Consider the following 9370-nt stretch of genomic DNA (forward strand, 5'->3'; position numbering starts at 1 on the left):
ACTATTGGAAATGTGTTCAGTAGAAGCTGTACATACTTAACAACCAACTGTCCCCCAAAATAAGGGAACGGGCCCTTTATCTATAGACATTGCCAGTTTTAATGGTATAAATACTTCCACGTGGTTAATTTCAAGCTATTCTCCTAACATCAACCAGTGCTCACAGGTCCTGAAATTTTAACAAATGGCTCTCAAAAAGCCCATGTGAGCCTGCAACACCACACTATTAAAAAGTCATCAGAATATGCAAAAGAACATATGCAAAATTGTGCCATTATGTGTAACAACAAAGATTTGAACCATTCTAAATGGCCATCGGTAGAGAACTGCTAAAATAAATGATTAGACCATAAAGTTATTAAAAAATTTTGAGAAAGCTCTTTATTTATAGATCTGGAACAATTTCTAAGCTATATTTCTTAAGTTAAAAAGAAAACCAAGGTACAAAGCAGTGTGTGTCATCTAACATTTGACAAAAAGGGGGGGAACACAATCCATAGAATGTCTCAGGAAGGGTATTTAAGAAACTGGAAGCATTGATTTCCTCAGGGGAGGGGAAATTGGTCACACACACACACACACGCACACGCATGCACACGCACACGCACACACGCACAGGTGCACTGCTCAGCACTCTGCTGAACATTCTAGGGGGTTCTCCGCAGATCTCTGGAGTGCCTTCTCTATGTCTTCCGACTCCTCTGTTCTGCAGATTCTAGCTGCCTTGGACTCCCCAAAATCTTGGCTCTATGTCCTCAACTCAGCAAGTCTGCTGGTCTCCACCTGATTTCCTCCTGTCTCCAGGCAGTAGGCTGGGGCAGGCGGAGAGCTCATCTCCTTTGCTTCCCCCTTCTCAGAGATCACGGTCTTTCACTGCCTGATGTTCAGTGTTTTGACAACTGTTGCTTTACATACTTTCTTTGGTTCCTTAGTTGTGTTGGGCAGAAGGGTAAATTCAGTCCCTGTTACTCCGTCTTGGCTGGAAATAGAAGTCCAATAATGTTTTTAGAAAGAAATATATAGTAGAATATATTTGTGGCTTCAGGGTAGGGAAAGATTCCTCTCTCTCTCTTTTTTAAGATTTTATTTATTTGAGAGCGACAGAGAGCATGAGTGGAGAGAGGGAGAAGTAGAGTCCCCACTGAGCAGGGAGCCTGACATGGGGCTCATTCCCAGGACCCTGAGATCATGACCTGAGCCAAAGGCAAACGCTTCACTGGCTGAGCCGTCCAGGCACCCCTAGGGAAAGATTTCTTAATGAAGCCTTAAACATAGATCATACAAAAATGACTAAAGTTTTATATTAAAATAAGGCCCATCAAGAAAGTGAAAATAAAAGTCACAGAAGGGGGAGAAGATTGATCTGCAGTGCATACAATAAACGAACAACCCATAAGGGGGAAAAAGTTGCAAATCAAGATCTAGAAATCAGATAAAACCCAAGATAAAACCTTGCAAAAGTCATTAATAAGTGCCACCCAGAAGAGAAACTCTATAAATAGCCAGTGATCCTATGAAGTGGTGCTCAACTCATAATCAAGGAAATGTAAGTTAATACCGAAATGTCAGAATTTGCCAAGATAGACCAAAAAATGTAAAAACTAACAACTCCAAGGGTTAACAAAGTATGACACAGCAAGAACTCCCTTCCTTTGCTTGTGGGAGTACAAACTAATGTAACTGTTTTAGAAAACAGTTTGGTACTTTCTAGCAAAGTTTAAGATATACAAACTTCATGATCCAGCCAATCCACTGATGGGTCTATACCATTCAGAACCTCATGCATACATGTAACAAGATATAGGTTCGGGAATGTTCATAGCAGCATCTTTCATAATAACTAAATAATAAAAACCATTCAAATGTCCATCAACCTAAAATGGATGAATTATGGTATCTATTCTTATGATATATAACCTTAACATTCAGGGAGCTAAGTCATATACAATGTGAAAAAAAAACTTTATAATTTTGAGCAAAAGGAGGCCAGATTCTAAAGAAAGCATTTGGCATGATTCTGTTCATAAAATTCAGAAACAGGTGAAACGAAGGATATTAGTTAGAGATGCACTCTTAAGTAGTAAAACTGTAAATAAAATAATGTAAATGTTTTCCTTAAAAAGTAACTCATGTCAAAATGAAAATTCCATGAAATGATACAGGAAAAGCACTTAACCCATTACTTGGTGCATAATCTGTGCTCAATAAATTTTAGCTAAAAGTGTTTATCTTTGTCCTAAAACCCAGTCCTTTTCCTGGCAAACAGCGTGTACTTGAGTTGGGGGTGAGGAGGTGGTAAGGTAGCCGATTAACTCCAAGATGAGAATCCTAATGATCAAGACAGTGACCTACCACTTAGCTTACTTGTTATAGACTCTAAAATGGTATGTATTTCTCCCGAGGCATTTCTTTCTGTGTGAAATATATGTGTTCTCAGTCATAATTATTGATTTCGTATCCATCCTTTTCTTACAGTCAATGAGAAAATATATTCAGCCAAGGCAAGTAAATGTACATTTAAGAGATTGGCCCAAACGTTGGAATAAATTTCTCGAAAGTGACTAGAATCAAGTTGGGAGAGAAAATATGAGGTCTGTGGTCAAGGGGAAATTGGAGATGGCACAGATTGTCTTGACAACGCCATCTGTGCATGGATGGGTTGTGATTCATAACTAGAGGTAAAAACATAATCAACCTTGGTTTTCAGCTAGAGTTGAATAAGGATATTGGTGGCATAATTTGGGAAGTGCTCTATGGAGGTGGGAGGGGGAAACAAGACTGCAAGGAGCTGGAACAATTAGCCATCAATGTCTTCATTCCATGTGCTCGTTGCTGAGCCGTATGTATTACCTGGAGTTATCTCTAGAATACCAACAATGGAGGAGCCATAGGATTTTAAACACATTTTTAAAAGGCAATATACATAATAAGCTAGAACCTATAGAGAGCGCTTTCTATGTTGTAAATATTTTTCCAGGACTAGCACATTGAATGCTCATGACACTAGGAAATTGCAGATGAGGTCCTTGAGGCAAGGAAAAGTTTAAAGAACTTATCAAAGGTCACACGATTACCAGTTACAGTGTTGGAGCTAGGTTTGAATCCAAATGTTCTGACTTAGTTAGAGCCCCTAACTCTACCGTCCAGCTATACTGCCTTTGTAGAGGGTGATGTCTTCGTAAAACATGAAAATCATGAGCTCAGCACCTAGATAGCAAGAATATTTAATAAAAATTGAGTCACCAGCTATGCCTCATTAATAAAACCCTTCTGTAAACCACATCGTGAATTACACAGATGATTCAGAGGTTTGTATATTAGTTAAGATTGCATTTGGCTGCCATCAGAGGGTTTATTTGTCTTGCTTATCAAGAAGGCTAGGGGCAACGACGTGGATGGAACTATGCTAAGCGAAATAAGTCAATCAGAGAAAGACAATTATCATATGATCTCACTGATATGAGGAATTTGAGAAACAAGGCAGAGGATCACAGGGGAAGGGAGGGGAAAATGAAACAAGACGAAACCAGAGAGGGAGACAAACCATAAGAGACTCTTAATCTCAGGAAACAAACTGAGGGTTCCTGGAGTGGAGGAGAGTGGAAGGGATGGGGTGGCTGGGTAATAGCCATTGGGGAGGGTATGCGCTATGGTGAGCGCTGTGAATTGTGTAAGACTGTTGAATCACAGACCTGTACCTCTGAAACAAATGATGCATTATATGTTAAAAAATAAATAAAAAATAAGAAGGCTAGGGGCAGACAATCCAAGGCTAGGATTGTAGCTTAGTGATTCCACATGGGATCTGGGCTCCCTCGGCATTCTCGCTTGTCCCTGAGTCGCTCGTAACTTGCTTCCTCAGCAGTGCAAGATGACTTCTGTCTGTCCACTCACAATGTTTGTGTTCCAGGATGAAAGAAATGGGGAAGAGGTCGACACAAAAGCCAGAAGTCTAAAGGGCATGGCAACTGAACCTCTCTCTTCTTAAAAGCTTTCTTAAAAGTTTCACCCAAGGATTTCTGCTTATATGTCCTCGGCTGCTTCTAAGTCAATCCTCGAAAGTGCATGGGGAAACAGGGGGTGCAAATGGGAGCTGGGTTGGTCAAGTACTGGTGTGCGTCGCAGGATGACTTGATAGTTACAGCTCTGCTCCTAGGAGACATTTATGGTGGTTTCAGGACGGAAGGCCAAGTACTCCTGCCTATTATCCAACGAATGAATACAGATTTGCTGTCACCTGCCTGGGCTTGTCAATGGCAATATTCCCTATAAAAAGGTACCTGTAGCTATTGGCAGGCAAAACCATCCTAGGGGAGGGCCATCTACTTTTACTTGTTCAGCATTCATTCCCAAATCTTCTGGTAACAGCACCTAGTTTTTCTTTGAATAACTTGGTATCCCAGTCTCAGGCTCTGGATGTGGTTAGGGCCAATGTCCAGGCTTAGCTAGTCAGTATACACCATTTCCTTTGTTGCAATGATTGTAAGTTCAGGGATAGCTGAGTGACTCAAATTAGCTCGTTAGGACTCAACACCAGAACTCTTTTTTTTTTTTAAATAATTTATTTATTTGAGAGCGAGAGTAAACGAGAGTGAGGGAGCATGAGCAGAGAGGTGGGGGAGCAGCAGAGGGAGAAGCAGACACCTCCCACAAGCAGGGAGCCCGATGCGGGCTTGATCCTGGGACTCCAGGATCATGACCTGAATCGAAGGCAGGTGCTTAACCGACTGAGCCACCCAGGTGCCCCTCAACACCAGAACTTTTATTGGAACAATTGGAATGATTGAACTTTTCCCCTCGGATTGCTATCTAGAAGAATAAGGTGAGCTTGAAGCTGCTGGGAGCACAGCACATGGCAGATTTTCCATGAAATTAAAGTCAGAATAGAGGGAAGTGTCTGGATGGCTCTTGATTTCGGCTCAGGTCATGATCTCAGGGTCATTAGACTGAGCCCAACATCAGGCTCTGGGCTGAGTGTAGAACCCGCTTAAGGTTCTCTCTCTCCCTCTCTCTCTATGCCCCCTCCCTCCCTCATGCACACATTCTCTCTCTCTCTCTTTCTCAGAAAAATAAAGTCAGAACAGAGGAAGACCGAACCAAGAGATCAAGAGAAATACTGAGACTTCATGATGTTGTTTGAACCCCTGAATCCATCTATACCTGAAAGTCCATAACCTGGTTTTTTTTTCATATGTAAGTCACAAAATCCTTTAAAAAAAAAAAGCTATTACTAGTTGAATTTAATTTCTGTTATCTGCACTTGAAAGAGACTTCAGTAATACACAGCCAGACTACATCATCGCCGATTCTTCAAATCCCACTGGTCCTCTGTCTTCACACACACAATACACAGTCACTCTGAGATTCACATAGGCTTGAGCCTCTCCTTTTTTGTCAGGGAGAAGGGAGCAGAGGGGCCCATGCCATCCGCTTTCACAACTCTGTGTCTGGAAACCAGAAGACAAATAGTGCCGAAAATCATATCACGGGTAAAATGGCATCTACACAGATGAAACATTGCTAAGCATGCATTTCTTTCCACTCCCTTTCTACCAAGAAAAAAAAATCATCTTGAAAATGCTTGCACTTTTCTTACGGAGCATTTTGGGGGCTAGCCTTGCAAAGCGACCCACGAAAATCTGTGAGAGAATGCGACCAATAGAAACTCTTGAAGGTGACGAAATTTTCGTGATGAACGTCTTGAAGAGATTTACTGGAATGCTTGGCCTTCTCTGCTGGCTCCAAGATAAACATTTGTTTGAGGAAACAATTGTGAGAAATGCTTCTGTTTGAAAAACATTTGCTTATGGAGCAAACATTTGATGTTGAAATCTATACTTAAACAATTAGGTTGCTGCCAAATAAAATACTTGTCCACCCAAACATATGTTTCAATGGAAAAATGCTTGCCAGTGTAGATAGACAAGAAGGAAATGCCCGAAACTTGGTCATACTCAGAAATATGTTCAAAAGTCAGGTTGTTAATTACTGAATTTTCAAAATGTTAATTTTCCAATCAGTGTCCCAGGGTCCCTTGTCAATTACTATATTATAAAGATGGCCTAAGAATGTATTACATGAGCATGCATAGCCTTTTTAAAGTTTCATTTAAGAATCTGGCAGTCTTGTCAATGAAAAAATGATTATTTTTCTTTGAGTCTCAAGAATCTTATCATTGTTCTGTAACTTCTTTTTTTTTTTTCTTTTGAAGGGGGGATTAACAATTATTAGTCTGTAAGTAATCCTCAGGAAATCTATCTGCCTATTCTAAAACATTTTCCTACATGGTTTTTACTTCAGAAGAATCTTTTAAACTTCTCTCAGGCCTAATATATATATATATATATATATATATATATATATATATACACATATATATTTAAATAAAAAAGTATGTTTATATTAAATTCTATATAATAGATAATATATAAAAATATAAAATAGATAAAATATATTTATATTAATTATATATAGGGGTACTTGGGTGGCTCAGTTGGTTAAGCATCTGACAATTGATTTTGGCTCAGGTCATGATCTTGGGGTCATGAGATGGAGCCTCGCGTCTGGCTCTATGCTCAGCAGGGAGTCTGCTTCTCTCTCTCCCTCTACTTCTGCCCCACTCTGCTCACGCTCTCTCTCTTTAAATCTTTAAAAAAATAAAATTATATATATATATAAGATTCTATATATAATAAGATTCTATATATGTGTATATCTTTATTTTTTTTAAACATAGTCCTTTATAGTTTGAAAAAAGCAGGTCAGAGAGTCCTAGCTTGTACCATCCAGAACCAGGAAGTGGCATTGCTGAGCTTACCAAATCATGGTCATTGTATTTTCTGCTGAGCTGCTGGCTTTATACCGGAGCTCTCAACAGTTTTTCACTTACCATACTTGTAAGTGAACTAATGTTCGTTCAGGACATTCTCATAAAAACACTGTTTTGGATCTACGGAATAGAAGTGCAGGGCCCCCAGGGAGTGGTGTTCTGCCTCTGACAAAGGGCAGCCAAACATCCCACTGTTATGCCCATGGACGGACTTGGAAAAATCCCCTGAGCCTCCCAGTTTATCTGTGTCGGGTCCTCTCTCCAGGTCTCTGCTCAGGCAGTCCCCCTGTCCTGTAATGCCTTTCCTTGCTTCCTCGCCACCTGCCTGAATGCGGACCGTCCTTAGAGCCCACCTCGTTTGTGAAGCTTTGCTTCATCATCTCCTGGTCTGCAGTGACAATGGTCTCCTCTCCTGAACTCATGTCGCTGACTGGGCTCCAGAGCCTGGGAACCGGGCAAGGAGAGCTGGGAACCCACCTGATTTCCCCAGATCACTAAAGGCAGGGACATTGCGAATTTATCCTCTTTTGCTTTCCCCCAGCGACCTGCACAGGGTCTTATTTGGTTCTAAAGACAAGGTTTCCTGGTTCCAAAAAGGAAACTGAGAGTAGGATTGATTGATTAATTGATTGATTTCCTGGGAGGCTCTTATACAAAGAACATAGACTCAGAAATCATACAGTAGGGGCGCCGGGGCGGCTCAGTCGTTAAGCGACTGCCTTCGGCTCAGGTCATGATCCCAGGGTCCTGGGATGGAGTCCCCCCTCAGGCTCCCTGCTCAGCAGAGAGTCTGCTTCTCCCTTTGCCCGCTCCCCCCGCCCCCGCTCATGCTCTCTCTCTCTCTCAAATAAAAAAAGTCTTTTAAAAATTAAAAAAAAATCAAAGAATAAAAACACATTTCAGTGTCATCCTTTGACCCCCTAAGTCAGAGGAGAGTGAGAGCAGCACTCCAGCCAGCAGAGTGAATGGTGAGGGGGCAGAGGGGCTTCCCAGGGCTCCCACAGGCATATCGTAAGAGCCCCTGTGGGAGAGGGGGCCCTATTTCTGCGGGCTGCCCTGGGACGAAGCCCTTAGGGCCCCCTCATTTGTGGGGCTAACCAGAAGCCAGGCCGGCTCCTAGACGGTTGCGAGGCACTCAGGAGAACCCACCAGGCACTAGGAACCACCACCCCTCAGAATGTGAATCAACCGTAGCATATGTTCCTAATTTCAAACAGATGCACTGCAATATGCGTGCCTCATCCTGATTAGAACATAAGGCCTACAGGCTTCAACTAATTTAGGCAATGCTCTGGTGACCCAAAGCAGACCGTGTTAGAACCAGGTACCATTTGCTAGAAGAACGTCAAAGAGATTGTCCCAGAGATGCCTACCGGCAGTCTCTAGCACACAGTAGAGGTCCGTTATGTGTTAGGTTTAGCTGTTAACCGCCAACTCCACTTCATCTTGTCTCTTCTTACAGATTCTGGGGAAAATGGAAGAGCGATTTGGGGGAAATTGCAGGGGGAAGGGGTAGTAGCTAAGAAGGAGATCATGAGGGAACTATATGAGTTTCTGAAGGAACGGTTGTCCATGTCTCATTATTTCTCTTTTCTTTTATTTGTCAAGACCAAAAAAGAGCAGCCGGCTTTCACTCCATGGCCATTCATGAGATCTTTACGGGACTGAGCTTCCTCGATACGTTTTAAAGTCACGAGGCCTTTCCAAATCACGATAGCTGACTTCCCTGCACATGGAAGGGATGTATTTCAAGGCTTTCCTGGGAGAATGAACTGGCCCCAGGGATCAGCAATGGACGGGAGAGCCTTTCACCTCGAGGTCAGCAGGTCAAACCCAAAGCAGGCCTGGGGTGGCTGAGAGGCTTTGTTTGAGTGACAGGTGTTGGGGGACCCGGGAGAAAGGCGCTGGCGGGTTGGGCTGCGTTTCAAGTGAAGTGAACAGGTGCTGTCCTGGGTGATGTTGGCAGAGGATGAAAGAGGGCGGTCAGAAATAGGCCCAGCTTGGGCTCCTGGCCCCAGACGGCATCCCTGACCTGGCAAAGTGAGGCGCTTCCCTTCCCAATCCAGTCGTGACAGGAGGCAGGCAGAGGAGACGCCGGGTCTGAACTGCCAAGGCCTCAGAACAGAGAGCCTCCTGCTGCAGCCTCTGAGGAGACAGCTAACTTTGTCATCATCGTGGGGAGCCTTCTAGCACCTTCCATCCCCGCCCACCCAGGCCTGTGTCTTACCCCTCACAGCCTTTCTCTCCCACACCCCTGCCTTCTGTTACTGAGTGAGGAGGAAGCAGGGAAGATGCCAAGGGGTAGTGGGAAGATGGCAGCGATTAGCATAAGTGGCCTGGGTTTCTTTGGTTTCAGTTTCTCAGTGCATTTTACACACCACACGTCTGAGACTCACTGAGGTGGGGTATAAAGTGGGTAGTAGAGAGGGAGGTCAGACTTTGGTAGCTCCTTCACGAAAACCTTAGGATGGAAAGCCGCATCAGTCCCATCCTTCCGTTTGAAGTTTGGAGGAAACCGAGGCCCCGCGTCGGAGGCAGGTC

This window comes from Zalophus californianus, chromosome 5, assembly GCF_009762305.2.
Source record: "Zalophus californianus isolate mZalCal1 chromosome 5, mZalCal1.pri.v2, whole genome shotgun sequence".
Taxonomy (NCBI): Eukaryota; Metazoa; Chordata; class Mammalia; order Carnivora; family Otariidae; genus Zalophus; species Zalophus californianus.